The 17,202-nt window shown below is 45.3% G+C and overlaps 1 protein-coding gene across 6 annotated transcripts in view; it reads right to left on the minus strand.

The window, feature by feature from the left end:
• Positions 1-17,202, minus strand: part of MRAS (muscle RAS oncogene homolog) — a 69,444-nt gene that overhangs the window by 22,863 nt on the left and 29,379 nt on the right. The gene's annotated exons all lie outside the window — the stretch shown is intronic.

Here is a 17,202-nt window from a genome sequence, read left to right on the forward strand (position 1 = left end):
GAGACCCCTGACTTGGTGGGCATGTGCATGTGAGGGGTCCATGACTTTGTGGGGTTCTAAGAGGAGCCTGGACCTCCCCCCAGTCCCGCCTCAATGTCACTCTCAGGCAGGGAAGAGAAGAGAGGGCAGAGAGCAGCAGGGGACTCACCAGTGTAACCAGGGACCCAGGAGCATCCCAGAAACAGATGGGGCCCAGGAAGGGAGGGAAACAGGGAGGCGAAGCACTGTCCTGGGACCCCATTTCCATCTTACAACCACAGGGATGTGGGGGGTTTACAGGGGAAGAAAGTGAAGCAGGGCAGGGTTGGGACTTGCCCAGGTTCCTGCTGTAATGAGCAGCAGAGGCAAGATCTGCACACAAGTGTGTCTGGGTCTGGTCTGGCTCTGCCCCTGGCTCTATCTGTCTCCACGGCCTGTGAAGAGGGGCAGGCCCAAAAGGAGGGGTGAGGACAGAACACCTGAGGTTTGAGGGGATGGAAGACAAAGGCCTGAGGGCTATGCCTCCTCCCCTACCCCCACCTGGTTACCCCAAACCCTCCACCTGTTCCACACCTGCCCCTGGGCAGTCCCCCTGAGCCAGGAGGAGAGAGCTCGGGTACACTGGCCTGGTTCCCTCACAGCAGTTCCCAGGGCATCCTTAGAGCACCCAATAAATCTAAACACAGCCCTACCAGTCCATCCATTCTCCAGCCACTGTTTCCCACCATGTCCTCACTCCTCAAGCTTCCACTGCAGCTGAAGGTCTAGAACAGATCAGCAGGTACTAAACTCCACAAGCTTCCAAACCAACCCCTCAGGGACAGCACAAGACTCACAACTGTGGGTGAGGAAGGTAAAGCAGTGCAGCCACTTCAGAAAACATTTTGGCAGCTTCTCACAATGTTATATGCAGAGTGCATCACGTGAAATGCTGGGCTGGATGAAGCACAAGCTGGAATCAAGATTCCGGGGAGAAATATCAATGCCCTCAGATATTCAGATGACACCATCCTTATGGCAGAAAGTGAAGAGGAACTAAAGAGCCTCTTGATGAAAGTGAAAAAGGAGAGTGAAAATGTTGGCTGAAAACTCAACATTCAAAAAACAAAGATCATGGGATCTGGTCCCATCACTTCATGGCGAATAGTTGGGGAAACAGTGAGAGACTTTATTTTCTTGGGCTCCAAAATCACTTTGTACGGTGACTGCAGCCATTAAATTAAAAGACACTTACTCATTGGAAAGAAAGCTATGACCAACCAGACAGCATATTAACAAGCAGAGACATTACTTTGCTGACAAAGGTCTGTATAATCAAAGCTATGGTTTTTCCAGTAGCCAGGTACAGATGTGAAAGTTGGACCATAAAGAAGGCTGAGTGCCAAAGAATTGATGCTTTTGAACTGTGGTGTTGGAGAAGACTCTTGAGAGTCCCGTGGACAGCAAGGAGATCAAACCAGTCAATCCTAAAGGAAATCAACCCTGAATATTCATTGGAAAGACTAATGCTGAAGCTGAAGCTCCAGTACTTTGGCCACCTGATACAAAGAGCCCACTCATTAGAAAAGATTTTGATGTTGGGCAAGGTTGACGGCAGGAGGAGAAGGGTACAGCAGAGGACGAGATGGTTGGATGGCATCACTGACCCAATGGACCTGAGTTTAAGCAAGCTCTGGGAGATGATGAAGGACAGGGAAGCCTGGCCTGCTGCAGTCCATGGAGTTGCAAGGAGTAAGACACGACTGAGCAGCTGAACAACAACAACACAACGTTAAACACAGAGTTACCACTCGACCCAGCAATTCCACTCCTACAGGTGCACCCAAGAGAACTGAAATCACGGGTCCACACAAAAACTTGCACATGACTGTCCACAGAAGCATTCTCCATCACAGCCCCAAAGTGGAAACAAGCCAAGTGTCCATCAACTGATGAAGGATAAACAAAACGTCATCCCTCCATATGCAGCTGGCCCTTGAACAGCACAGGCATGAACTGGGCAGGTCCATTTATATGGAGATTTTTTCCCAATAAATATACAAAAATATATGTATAGAACACTGTGTGAAAGACTGGATTGAAGTGGATATCCTATCCTTACATTAGGCATAAGATGAGAGATAGTTAAAATCAACAATGTGTTGGGCTTCCCTGGTGGTTCAATGGTTAAGAATCTACCTTGCAATGCAAGGTTCGATCCCTGGTCTGGGAAGATCCTATATACCGTGGAACACACACACACAACACTACTGAGTTTGTGCTCTAGAGCTCAAGAGCCGCAACTACTGAGCCCAATACGCTACAGTTACTGAAGCCTGAAAGCTATAGAGCCTGTGCTCCACAGCAAAGAGAAGCTTGCATATCGCCATGAAGAGTAGCCCCTGCTTGCCACAACTAGAGAAAGCCTGCACGCAGCAATGAAGACCCACTACAGTCAAAAAAACCAAATAAATAAATCTTAAAAGAAATAAAGACACTCAACATCACTCATTACCAGAGAAATGCAAATCAAAACCACAACAAAGTACCATCTCACGATGGTCAGAATGGTTGCTGTCAACAAGTCTACAAACAATAAATGCTGGAGAGGGTGTGGAGGAAAGGGAACCCTCTTACACTGCTGGGCTCCCCTGATAGCTCAGTTGGTAAAGAATCTACCTGCAATGCAGAAGACCCTGGTTTGATTCCTGGGTCAGGAAGATCCCCTGGAGAAGGGATAGGCTACCCACTCCAGTATCCTTGGGCTTCCCTTGTGGCTCAGCAGGTAAAGAATCCATCTGCAATGCGTGAGACCTGGGTTTGATCCCTGTGTTGGGAAGATCCCCTGGAGAAGGGAAAGGCTACCCACTCCAGTATTCTAGCCTGGAGAGTTCCATGGACTATAGACCATGGCATCGCAAAGAGTTGTACACGACTGAGCAACTTTCACTTACACTGTTGGTAGGAATGCAAACTAGTACACCCACTATGGAGAACAGTGTGGAGATTCTTTAAAAACTGGAAATAGAACTGCCATATGACCCAGCAATCCCACTCCTGGGCATACACACCAAGGAAACCAGAATTGAAAGAGACACATGTACCCCAATGTTCATTGCAGCACTGTTTATAATAGCTAGGACATGGAAGCAACCTAGATGTCCACTGACAGATGAATGGATAAGGAAGTTGTGGTAAATATACACAATGGAATATTACTCAGCTCTAAAAAAGAATGGATTTGAGTCAGTTCTAATGAGGGGATGAAACTGGAGCCTATCATACAGAGTGAAGTAAGTCAGAAAGAGAAACACCAATACAGTATATTAATGCATATACATGGAGTTTAGAAAGATGGTAACAATGATCCTATATGCAAGACAGCAAAAGAGATACGGATGTAAAAAACAGACTTTGGACTCTGTGGGAGAAGGTGAGGGTGGGATGATTTGAGAGAATAGTATTGAAACATGTATATTACCATACGTAAAAATAGATGACCAGTGCAAGTTCGATGCATGAATCAGGGCACTCAAAGCTGATGCTCTTGGGCAACCCAGAGGGATGGGATGGGGAGGGAGGTGGAAGGGGGCTTCAGGATGGGGGGACACATGTATATCCATGGCTGATTCATCTTGATGCATGGCAAAAACCACAACAATACTGTAAAGTAATTATCCTCCAATTAAAATTAATTAATTAATTTAAAAAATGTGTTAGTTTTCTTACTTTATAACTTTGCTTTCAAAGAATTATAGCACCACACAATGTTTGGCCCCCACCCCTCTTTTCTCTCTCTCTCTTTCATAATTAAAGTGCGTATCAGTCTATCATCACAGGTTAGTGATTTTTTTTAAAAAATGCAACAGTGTTTCCAATACGGTATTATGAATATGACTATAATACTACATGTCATAAAAACTGTATAACCCTTCATTAGTGTAAAAACTAGGCTACTGGGAAACAATTGTATCAGTTACACCAGGCTACAAAAAAACAGTTATATCGCTGCTTTTCTGTTATCAATGCATGAATCATTATGTATGTAAGTGCTAAGTCACTTCAGTCGTGTCTGATTCTGTGCGACCCTATGGACTGTAGCCTGCCAGGCTCCTCTGTCCGTGGATTCTCCAGGCAAGAATACTGAAGCGGGTTGCTGTGTGCTCCTCATGAATTATTATACCTGTACAATGTATTTTTCATATCATCCTTTCATTTTTGATGTTTAGTGCTAGTAATACATATAATATTGGCAGTGTTTTATATCCTGTAAGACAAAACTGATGTAGGTACTGACAGATATAAACAGACGACATAAACTTATGGTATCAATATATACAGTATGGCACTGTAAAGTATTTTCTCTTCCTTATGATTTGCTTAATAACATTTTCTTTAGTTCACTTTATTGTAAAAATACAGTCTATAATATATATAACATATAACATACATGTTAACGACTATTTAAGTTACCAGAAAGGCTTTGGTCAACAGTAGGCTATTTAGTAGTTAAGTCTTCAGGGAGCCAAAAGTCATACCCAGATTTTCAACTGCATGAGAGGTTGGCACCCCTAACCCCTGTGTTGTTCAAGGACCAACCATAATAGAATATTATTCACACAGAATAAGGAATGAAATTCTCAGAGCATGCTTGAAGTGCTAAGGGACAGAAGACAGACACAAAGGTCACATATTATATGATCCTGTTTATGCGAAATGTCCATAAACGTAGAAAGGAGACGAGAGGTTTAGGAACTGGGAGGTAGGGAGGATGATTAATGGGGGTGAGGTTTTCGGAGGGTGATGAAAATGTGGATGAGATAGTGATCCCAGTGATGGGTGATTTTTTTAATCCACCAGAAATGTTGACTGCACACCTTTGTGTATATATTATCAGCCACTGAACTGTGTACTTTAAAGGGGGAGGTTGGGTGTATTTCAAATGAGAATTACATCTCAATTAAAAAAAAAATTGTACGGGGGGGGGGGGGAACCCATTTCCCTTCTCTGCAGTGCATTCTCCACCTGCCTCCCTCTGCGGTGGACGACTTAGCCCACTCCTGCCCAAGACCATCCCCTCCCCTCTAGCTACATGCTGGATCCTGTCTCCTGTCCCCTATGCAAGGACATGGCCACTATTTTGACCTCTCCCCCTCCTGCATCATCCATTGCTTTGTTGGTTCTTTTCCATCAGTATGTAAACATGGCATAGTTTCTTTTATCTTAATAAAACAAAAATAAAACAAAAAAATTTAAAGTAAAAAACAACCCTCCCCTTGACCTCATACCTTCCAATGATCGTTCATTTCTCTAGTCCTTTTACAGCCACACTCCTTGACTAGTCTGTCTTCACTGCCTGCCCTTCCTCTCCTCCACTGTCTCTTGAACCCGCTGTAATCAGGCCACTCTATCAAAGCTGATCCTGTCAAGTCACCATGATCTCCAGGTAACTAAATCCAGCAGACACTTTGTGGTCTTCATCCCACTGGGTCACTTTCCAGCATCTGACACATTTGATGGTTCCCTCCTTTTTGAAGAGCCTCTGCACTTGGGCTTGGTGAGTCACTCTATCTTGCTTCTTCTCTGATTCTAATCACTCGCTGAACATTGATGGGTGCCCGCACTCAGTCCTGGGACCCTGTCTCTAACCATGTTCACTTTTTCTCAGAGGTCTCCTGTCTCATGGCTTTACATGGCAGTTCCCAAGTTTCCATCTCCAGCCCACACCTCCCCTTACTCCAAACTTAGACCTCTGCCACTGGCTTGACTTCTATTTGTATGCATGAAGGGCATCTCAGATTTAACACACCCAAAACTAGACTCTTGAATTTTCCATCAAACTTACTTTTCCCAGTCTTTCTAATCTCCTTTAAATTTTATTTTATTCAAGTATAGTTGATTTATCAGTCTTCCTAATCTTGACAAACATCACTCTATTCTACCAACTGTCCAGTCTGAAATCTCTTCTCATTCTCCCCCAACCCATCCCACATACTCCATCAACAAATCCTATTATTTCCTCCATAAAATACATCCAGACTCTAACTCCTTCTCACCACCTCCTTTACCAATATCCTAGTCTACCATCAAGAGCTTCTTAACCGGTCTCCCTAGCTCGGTCCTGGTTCCCCTCTGGTCTATTCTCCACCCCACAGCCAGAGTGAACCTTTTAAACATCAGTCAGACCGTGCCTATCCTCTGCTCAAACCCCCCCATGGTTTATATCCCTTCTAGGCTCTGGAAGTCACTGCCCCCAGCTATCTTCCTGATCTCTCCTCTTAGCCTCTCGCTCACCTCCTCTGCACCCTGGCCTCCTAGCTATTCCCCAAACACATCCCTGCCTTTGCCCCTGATTCTTTATCCAAGATCCTTTCCCCCCAGCTTTTTCCTTCAGGTCTTTGTTCTAATATCACCTCTTCAGGAAGGCCTTCCCTGCTCTGTGTGGATGAGGTAGCAACTTCTTCCTTTCTGTCTATTTCTTCTACCTTGCCTCACTCTCCATCACAGCATTCATACCATTTGACACATTACATATTTGTTTACACTCTGTTTCCCGCATTCTACCAGAAACTTCATGAGACCAGGGACTTGACCTTGCCAACTGTTGCAACCAAAGAGCCCCAAAGAGAGCCAGGCACACAACAGGTACCCAGAATTGTTCATAGAATGAATTAGTGAACACTCCCACCTACATACATCTCAGGGACTGATCCACACATCACAGAAGGGGAGTGGTGGCAGGTCCAAGTCAGGGGCACAAGCCTCACTCTGGACCTCCCCAGATGCAGGCAGATAGGTCAGCAATCCCTCATCTGCATGTGTGATGGGACCTATTCTTTTTCCTTCTTTCACCTGGTTGGATGATGCATTTTATTGCTTGCTTCTTTTTGTTTAAACTGGAGTATGACTGCTTTACAATGTGTCAGTTCCTGCTATACAGTGAAGTAGATCAGCTACTTCCCTCCCTCCCTCTTGAGCCTCCCTCCCACCCCACCCCCATTTCACCCCTCTAGGTCAACACAGAGCAGAGCTGAGCCTACACTTCTCTGGTGGCTCAGACAGTAAAGAATCTGCCTGCAATGCAGGAAACTCGAGTTCGATCCCTAAATTGGGAAGATCCCCTGGAGAAAGGAATGGCAACCCACTCCAGTATTCTTGCCTGGGGAATCGCCACGAGCAGAGGAGCCTGGTGAGCTACAGTCCATGTGGTCGCAAAGAGCCAGACACAGCTGAGTAATTAACACTTTCACATTTCTTTTTTCCCAGGGTATACACGTGTCAATGCTACTCTCTCAGTTTGTCCCACCCTCCTCTTCCCCAACAGGACCTATTCTTGAAAACATCAGGCCACCCTCTTCAAATGTCACATTAGAACAATTTTAACAATGAAAGCATCTAGAGGCTTACTCTGTGCTGTGCTTCACAAGATGTCACATTCCCTCCTTCACTCAACAAACAATAATGAAGCACCTGATAGGCGCTGCTGGGCTTCCCTGGTAGCTCAGCTGGTGACGAATCTGCCTGCAACATAGGAGACTCCGGTTCAATTCCCAGCTCGGGAAGTTCGCCTGGAGAAGGGACAGGCTACCCACTCCAGTATTCTTGGGCTTCCCCAGTGGCTCAGATGATAAAAATTCCACCTGAAATGGTGAAGACCTGCATTCGATCCCTGGGTTGGGAAGATCCCCTGGAGGAGGGCATGGCAGCCCACTCCAATATTCTTGCCTGGAGAATCATATGGACAGAGGAGCTTGGCCGGCTACAGTCTGTCCATAGGGTCACAAAGAGTTGGACACGACTGGGTGACTAAGCACAGCACAGCACAAAAGGTGCTGCTGGCGGCAGACACACAGTGGTGGGCAAAATCTTTCCTCCAGGAGTTACAGTCTGTAACGTTTCACCTATTCTTGGCAACAACTATGAGGCTCTATAGCTCGGACAGAGACTCCACCAACAAGGGCATGTGGTCTTGGTCCAGAGGGTGTTTTTGCCCAAGGGAAAGAGGAGCCCCCAGTCACTGGAACTGGGCCCTGGTGATAACAGGCTGACAGTGGCTGCACTGGGGCCCGGAGACAGGAGCATCACCCAACCCAAGGGCAATAGGAGAAATCTCGAAGTGGGCTGGAGCGTGCAACCCAGAACTAGTCATGTGACTTCTAACAGTGATCAACAAAAAGTTCTGAAATCAGGGTAAAAGCCAGAATTAACTGTAGGAGACTAGGGCCTGACTGTGAGTAAAAGGAAACCACTCCCCTGGGGTTTGGGTTGCTGACAAGCAGGGACTGACCCCACACTCCACTCAGACCCTCATCACTCAGCCCTGCCAAGCAGACTCTAGGTCACTGGCCAATGGCCGGTCCCTCAGCTCCCAGGCTGGCCAGTAGGGCTAAGGTGAGCACAGAGCAAGATCTAGTCGGCTTTGGGGTCAGAGGGAATGGGGCACTGATTAGCTGTGTGATTTGGGACTTGTTCTTTCACTTCTCTGAGTCTTAGTTCCCGCCCCTGCTGAGGCCTGACCAGTCAGAGGGCTGCTGGACAGGTGTGGGAGCAGAGGCCTGGGTTCCCAGGAGGCGTGCTCTTGGAGCGGAGGCGGCAGCAGCAGCAGTTATCCAGTGGTGCCGAAGGATTTTACCACCCTACCCGCTGGTACAGTAGTACTGGTGCATACTGGCTAAAGAACTTTAGTGCTCACTTGTAAAGTGGAGACACTAATCTCAATGTAGCAGAATTGCTACACGTATGAAACAAAGCAATCCCCGTGAAGCGCTCAGCACAGGGTCTGGCTAGGAAGCGCCAGTGCTACTCCACCTGTGGGGAAAATGGTGAAATGTGGCCAAATGGTGAATGTTGGCCAAAAAGTTTGTTTGGGTTCTTCCTTAACATTGTATGGAAAAACCCGAGTGAACTTTTTGGCCAACCCAATACTTTAGTGCCATTGGAAAACTGCCACCCCAGTTGCCACCCTGTGTTCCCAGGAGCCCTCCCCTTGGGAACCCTGCCCTCCTGCCCTCCTATCTGTCCAGCAGTAGCTGCTAACAGGGCTGAGGGCAGAAGGAGTGACAGTGGCCTGGCCTCAGTGGAAGGAAGGACTTTCTACCAGCAGGCACTGCCCCCAGCACCTTGGGGATCAGTGAGCTCCATGTTACTGGGAGCATTCAAGCAGTGATAGCTTATGGAGGCAAGATAAAGGGTCAGGCAGAGGTCAGCAGGGCTGAATTGCATAATCTCAGGGCTGTGGCCTTACTCCCTCAGAAAGGAGAAGAAAGAGGGGAATTCCTCCCCCATCACTGCCCACAGGGAAAGGGGGGGGACAGGGCGGGAGTGGAGGAAGGACAGCCAGCTTTGCTTGAACCCCCTCTTAGTGGAGGCCACGGAGAAGAGCCTGCTCTGCAGTTGACCTAAGGACTGCTGAGCATAGAGCCCACCATGCAAAGCCCCCGGCTGAGAATAAACTCTCAGTAAGTGTTCTTGTCCTCTCGCTGCCCTACCCACGCCCTCCTCCCCGACCTCCCCAGAAAGAATGTGGATTCGAGTGTTCGGGGAAAGGCCAGATCCAGGCCCCTCCGTGAAGACAACAGCACTTGTGTCTGTGGTTTGGGCAGAAGCCAGGGTGGAAACGTCCCAGCTTCTGAGGGTGCAGGAGGGGAGCCGATGCTTTCGCTCTTGGCAGAGACTGAGCCCTTGTTGAGGACAGAGTGACTGCAAAGCGGGGGCCCAAGAGCCCCCAGGTGGGAAGGGGAGTCCAGAGACCACTGTCCTCTGTTGAGGGGAGACAGATTCCAGCTTCCAGAGACTGGTGGGCCAAGGGCGGGGCTGGCGGCCCTGTGGGTGGCAAAGCGAAGACTGTGCGTGGGCAGAGGATTTGGTCAACATCCTCCCCTGCAGGCCCGAGGCTTGGGCCAGAGGAGGAGGCAGGCTGACAGGATGGGACGTGCTGGGCAGAGTGAGTGGGCCCTGGGCCTGGCCCTGCCTCCAGTGAGGTCTGACCTTGGCAAGTCACTTCTCCGTCTGCACCGCACTTTTCTTGGATGTAAAGTAAAGGGGCTGATACCACACAGCTCAGGAGCCTTCCAGCTCCAAGCTAACAAGAAAAAGAGGCAGGCAAGAGCTCCACGACAAAGCGAGGGAAAGCATGGACTGGAGCAGATGTCTGTAGACCCACATTCACGGCAGCAATAGTCACAAGGGCCAGAAGGTGGAAACAGTGCAAATGTCCATGCTGGATGCATGGCCCAGAGTACAGAAAGGAGAATGGGGGTTACCAAGAGCTAGGAATGGGGGATAGGAGTTGTTGTTTCAGGGCTTCAGCTGGAAGAAATGAAAATGTTCTGAAGATAGATGGTAGTGATGCTGTGACAATTATGAATATACTTAATGTCACAGAGCTGTCCACTGAAATATGACGAAGACTGTCAGTCTCATGTTATATCTATTTTACCACATACATACACAAACCCCACAAAACTCCAGGACTCTGCCTCAGACTCGGGTCTCTCTGACTGGGGTGTGGGGAGTCACCCAAAGAGGGGGCCAGCGACCTGGGAGACGGGGAGGAGAAGCAGTCCCACAGCAAGCGGTGGGCCCAGTAACGAGGGGAGGTGCTCCCAGAGCTGGGCCCTTAACAGCGGAAGGCGAGACAAATGTCCCCAACCCTTGTAGGAAAGAACACAGAGCAGGCTTGCTCCAAAGCTGGGTGCCCCCTGCAGACACTGGGAACCTGACTGCTGGCCCCTGAGGTCGTCCATCTCCTGTTTTTTAGATTCTGGGAGGACTTGGGCAATGAGACTCCTTGAAAGAAAACAAGAAATAGGGAATTCCCCAGGGGGTCCAGTGGTTAGGACTCTTCGCCTCTACTGTAGGGGACCCAGGTTCAATTCCCGGTCAGGGAACCAAGATCCCACATGCTCGGTGGAGAGGCCACACACACACACACACACACACACACACACACACACAAAGAAAGAAATATGGAAAATAAGAAATAAGTTGTTTGTAAGTAGGTAGGGAGCCTGTGAGACTCTTCAGTGTGGAAACCACAGAGAAGGCCCCTTGAGCATCGTGAGCATCTCTGCGCTGAGGTTCAGCTCAGAACCGGGGCCCCTGGCCTTCTGAGACCCTGGGGCAAGGAGCGGCAAGGGCAGGTGCAGGCGTCTGTCGACCTTGATAACCCAGGCCACAGCCCGCGCTCTCGGGATTTCAACCCTATTTCCAGAGGCGCAGGGACCAGCTGTGTGAGGTTTGGGAGGTTTTCCCACCCAGCCAGGTTGACAGAGAACAGAGGAGACAAAGGGAAGCCGAGACCGCTGCTGGCTGTGTGACTCTCTCTGCACTTTATTTTTATAGCAACTGGAGCTACCACAGTTATGTTCATAAGGACGAAAAGTATGTGGCACGGACCTTCCACACAGTAATCGCCCGCAGATATCATTACTCTCTCCTCCTCTTCATCATCACTATCAAGCTGCCATGTGTTTCCTCCTTCTGAATTTGGAAGAGGAGAAACCCCAGAGTTGGGGGCACTTGGCAGGCATCCCGGGCTCAGCACCTCCCCAGGATGCTCTGGCCTCCAGGGAAGCAAGATGTCAGGGAAAGTCCCATCCATCCCAGGGCTGCAAACCACTCAGAAGAGTTCAGTCCCAGCAAGGGTCAGAATTATGCCCAAGCCTGAACATAACCAGCGTTTGATGAAAGTTCCCCAAATACGGGACATCCTTTTAAATGTTAGACTAATTAGAACTGAGTTGTAATGTTTTAATCCTTTCTTTTCTGAATAAGACCTGATTGAGTGGGGAACTGTGCTAATCTGGGAATCTAGTATCTACTCCTGAGGCAGGCCTGGGTGGTGTGTGCTCAGTCACTCACTCATGTCCAACTCTTTGCGACCCCATGAACTGTAGCCTACCAGGCTCCTCTGTCCATGAGATTCTCCAGGCAAGAATACTTGACTGGGTTTTACCATTTCCTCCTCCAGGGATCCTTTCTGACCCAAGGATCAAACCCATGTTTCCTGCATCTCCTGGATTGGCAGATGGATTCTTTACCACTGAACCACCTGGGAAGCCCTATAGGCCTGGGTGGGCAATGCCCTAAATCGGGTCTGATTCTGGGGTCAGAATCAGAGGTGCAGCCCCTAGGGGAGTCCAGGAGCTTCAGAACACAAGCTCTGCAGATTCACACTTACAAAGTAATGCCGTGGCCATGCTTCCCCCTCCCTGGCTCTGCTGCTATAAATGTTATCCCAAAACCTTCCTAAAATCACTCTTAAGGAAAAAAAAAATTTAAGAAACAACTTTGAGTAGTCTAATACCCAAAGTTACTTTCTAAAAAGTTAGAGAGGGACTTTCCTGGTGGTACAGTGGATAGGAATCCGCCTGCCAGTGCAGGGGACACGGGTTTGATTCCTGGTCTGAGAAGATCCCACATGCCGCAAGGCAACTAAACCCGTGCACCTCAGCTATTTAGCCTGTGCTCTAGAGCCTGCGAGCTGCAACTACTGAAGTCTGCGCGTCCTACAGCCCGCGCTCTGCAACAAGAGAAGCCACTGCAACGAGAAGCCCATGCACCACAGTGAAGAGCCACCCCCTCTCACCGCAAGTAGAGAAAAGCCCGCAAGCAGCAACAAAGACCCAGCCCAACAACAACAGTTAATTAATGGATTTTAAAAACGCTAGAGAAGATAATATGTCTCTGAAGAGAAATAACATTTATTGAGCTCCATCTACACACCAGGCATGATGTTACTCTCTTAAAGGCATTATGCAATGCTTTTCAGAACATTTTCTGTAGAAATAGACCAAGAATGATGTGCTAAAAACGGTCCCTTGGGAAAACCTAAGGGCAATATATTCTCCCAATATACTTCTAAGATGTTTGTATATTGAAGGTTCTTTCAAACCATGTAGTATCGAAACTGTTTATATTTCTTTAACTCAGTATATTTCAAAGTGTGGTATATATTCAAATGGGTGATGCATGAGAAGATTTTAGAAAGTGTGTAAATGTAAGTTTCAAACTTAACTGGTTACACATATTTATTTTGATGTCAGTTAGCAAACGCATATCACTAGCACATCAAACCTGTGATTACACATATATTGTTCAGGACTCACTCATTTATTTCAGAGACATTCACTGTGGACCTACTCAATACTCTAGATGCTGAGGATATAGCAGTAAATAAAGTCCCTGTTCTCATAAATTTATATTTTAGTGGGGAGCAACAAAAACTCAAAGAAACAAGTAAATATATTGAACATTTATAAACACATGTTCAACAGCAAAAGGTAGAATAAAGAAAAAGAGCTGGGCAGGGGGACAGAAGTGACAGGGGTGGAGTGGATACGAGTGTAGGGAAAACCTCTCAGAGGGACACTTGAACAGAGATCTAAATGAAGGAGATTGTAATTCTGCAGGAAGAACGTGCTCAGCAGAGAGAACAGCAAACAAATCCCCAAGGTGGGAATGCACCTGGTACCTGAAGAAGCTGTTCCAAGCTCCAGGACTACAGACAAGCTCTGAAGGATGCTTTTTTAAATTAATTAAATTCATATTCCACAATATTTGCCCTTTTAAAGTATACAAGTCAGTGCTTTTTAGTACATACACAAAGTTGTTCTATTTTTTTAAAGTGATGATTTGTTTTGGTTCTGGTCAAGATGGAATATGGGCGACCAGATTTACCTTCTCACCTGAAATAACCAAAAAACAGACAAAATATATGAAACTGGATTTCAAGACATCAGACAACAGGCAACAAAGGACAGTGACTCCTGGGGGATGGGATAAAAAAGAGGGCACCTGTGAGTGCCCAACTCACTGCCCTGAGCACGGCCAGGCTGCCGTGCTGAGAGGGGAAGCCAGGGATAAAGAACGTCATTTATAATATAAAAGGGTCAGTTCATCAAGCGAATGTACTCATCCTAAGCACGTAGCAGTTAATAACAGATCATCAAAATACATGCAGCAAGAACTGATCAAAGTAAAAGGAAAAAAAACAGGCAAATCCACAATTAAACTCTGAAATTCAACACCCCTCTCTCAGTAATTGAGGGGACAAGTAGAGAGAAGACCAATAAGGATACAGAAAACCCAGAGAACACTACTCACAAACTCGATACAGTTGACATTTACAGAACACCACACCCAACAACCGCAGGATACACGTTCTTCTCATGTGCATGCGGAACATTTACCAAGATAGACCATATCCTGAGTCATAAAACAAGCCTCAAAAAGCTTTAAGAATTCAAATAATATACCGTACATTCTCTGACACAGTGAAACTAAAATAGAAATCAATGACAGAAAGATCTTTGGAAAATTCCTAAATAGTTGAAACTAAATAATATACTTCTAAATAACTTATGGGTCAAAGAAGATATCAAAATGGAAATTAAATGGTATTTTTAACCTAATGAAAATGAAAACATATTAAAATTTGTGGGGCACAGCTAGATGAGTAGCAGTTAGGGGAAACTTATAACACAAAAATGAATATTTTATTAAGCAAGAAATGTTCAAATCAATGATATCAGCTTCTACTTTAAGAAGTTAGAAACAGTAGAGAAACTTAAACCCAAAGTAGTCAGGCAAAAGGAAATAAAAAACTTAAGAGTGAAAAGCAATAAAACCACATGGGAAAAATCAATTGACTCAAAAACTGGTTCTTTGTGAAGAGCAATGATACTGATAAATCTCTAGTCAGCCTGATTAGGAAAAAAGACAAAACACAAATTACCTATATCAGAAATGAGAGAGGCAACAGCACTATGGATTGTATAGATTATAAAAGGATAATAAGAGAACATTATGAACAACTCGATGCCAAGAAAACTGATAAGCTTGATGAATTGATCAAGTTTTTAAAAGACACAAACTACAAAAATTCACTGGAGAAGAAACAGATAACCTGAATAGCCCTTTATCTATTTTAAAAATTGAATTTTTAGTTTAAAACCTCCCATAAAGAAAACTCCAAGCTCAGATGTTTTCATAGGTGGATAGTACTAAACATTTTAGGAAGAAATAATACCAATATTGTTCAAAATCTTCCAGAAAATTGAAGAAGAGAGCGTACTTCTGAGATCATTCTAAAAGCCAGCATTACTAAAACATTACGAGAAAACTACAAACCAATATCTCTCAAGAAAATAGATATAATAATTTAAAAAAAAGTGAGGTTTATCTACAATATAATGCTGTTTTAACATCAGAAAAATTAATCAATGTAATTTACTATATCACAGACTAAAAAGAAGAACCCCATAAAATTATCTCAGTAGACACAGAAAAAGCATGTGACATGTGCAAATGAACAAATCTAACATGTACTCCTGATAAAAACTCTCATCAAACCAGGAATACAAAGGAGCATCCTCAATTCGATAAAGGATATCTGTAAAAACTCCATAGCCAACATCATACTTAATGCTGAAAGACTAAAAGCTTTCTCTTTAAGATCAAAAACAAGACAAGTACAACATTAATTCAATGAAATAAGGCAAGAAAAAGAAACAGAAGCCATCCAGATTGGAAAGGAAGAGGTAAAACTATCCTTTTTCACAGACGTGGTCATCTCTGCAGAAAGTCTAATAGACTCTCCAAAAATCCACTAGCACTAATAAGTAATTAGCAAGGCTGTAGGTTACAATATATAAAATTCTATTGTATCTCTATATACTAGCAACAAACATTAAAAACTGAAATAAAAACTAGTGTCATTTATAATACAAAGGTGGGTATAAATCTGACAAAATATGTAAAAGACCTATGCACTCCAAACTACAAAATAACTGACGAGAGAATTAAGGAAGACTTAAATAAATGGAGAGAGACACTGTCTTCATAGATTGGAAGGCTCAGCATTGTTAGGATGTCAGTTCTCCTCAAACTGGTCCATGGTGGCTCAGACTGTAAAGCATCTGCCTACAATGTGGGAGATCCGGGTTCAACCCCTGGGTCGGGAAGATCCCCTGGAGAAGGAAATGGCAACCCACTCCAGTATTCTTGCCTGGAAAATCCCATGGACAGAGGAGCCTGGTGGGCTACAGACCATGGGGTTGCAAAGAGTCAGACACGACTTAGCGATTTCACTTCCACTTCCATTGTCTTCATAGATTGGAAGGCTCAGCATTGTTAGGATGTCAGTTCTCCTCAAACTGATCCATAAACTCAACATAATCTCAATCAAAATCCAGAATTTTAGAATTTAACTGATTCCAAAATTCATACAGAAATGAGAGAAACCAGGCTGTCCAAAACAGCTTGAAAAAGTATATGAAGTTGGAGATTTAACCATACCTGATTCTAAGACTTATTATAAAGCTACAGTTAACAAGATGGTATGCTACTGGTGTTAAGACAGACAATAGATCAAACAAATAGAATACATGGACAATCAATTTTCATCAAAGGTACAAAAAAGACAATTCATTGGGGAAAGGACAATCTTTTCAACAAATAGCGCTTGGACAAGTAAGTGCATGTCCACATACCCAAAGATCAACTTTGTCCCATATCACACCATATACAAAAGCTAATTCAGATCATAGACCTAAAGGTAATACCTAAAACCATTAAATTTCTAGAAGAAAACAGGAGAAAACCTTTGTGACCTTGGGTTAGGAAAAGATATCTCAGACACAACACCAGAAGCACAATCCATAGAAGAACAAACTGATAAACTGAACTTCATCAAAATTAAAAACTCTTGTCTTTGAAAGACACTGTTAAGAGAACAAAAAACAAACCAAAGACTAGAAAAATATTTGCAATTCACACATCTGATAAAGGACTTGTATCCTGGTGGTTTTCAAAGCTCGCCTCATAGCATAACACTCTATGATTAATGGCTCTTTGTTTCAAGAGTCAAAACAGTACAAAGTAAGGATCAGCAAGAATCTAGAACAGCGGTTCTCTAATTTCACCATCACCTGTGAAGTCACTCAGTTGTGTCCAACTCTTTGTGACCCCGTGGACTGTAGCTTACCAGGCTCCTCTCTCCATGGGATTTTCCAGGCAAGAGTACTGGAGTGGGTTGCCATTTCCTTCTCCAGGGGATCTTCCTGACCCAGGGATTGAACCCAGGTCTCCCGCATTGCAGGTAGACACTTTACCGTCTGAGCCAGTAGGGCTTGTTAAAACATAGGTTGCTGGGCCCCAACCTCAGAATTTCTGAATCAGTAGGGCCTGAGGGTTTTCATTCTGTTAAGTTCCCTGCTGGTGAACTGCTACTCCAGACCAACA

This window comes from Muntiacus reevesi, chromosome 8 (genome assembly GCF_963930625.1).
Source record: "Muntiacus reevesi chromosome 8, mMunRee1.1, whole genome shotgun sequence".
Classification (NCBI taxonomy): domain Eukaryota; kingdom Metazoa; phylum Chordata; class Mammalia; order Artiodactyla; family Cervidae; genus Muntiacus; species Muntiacus reevesi.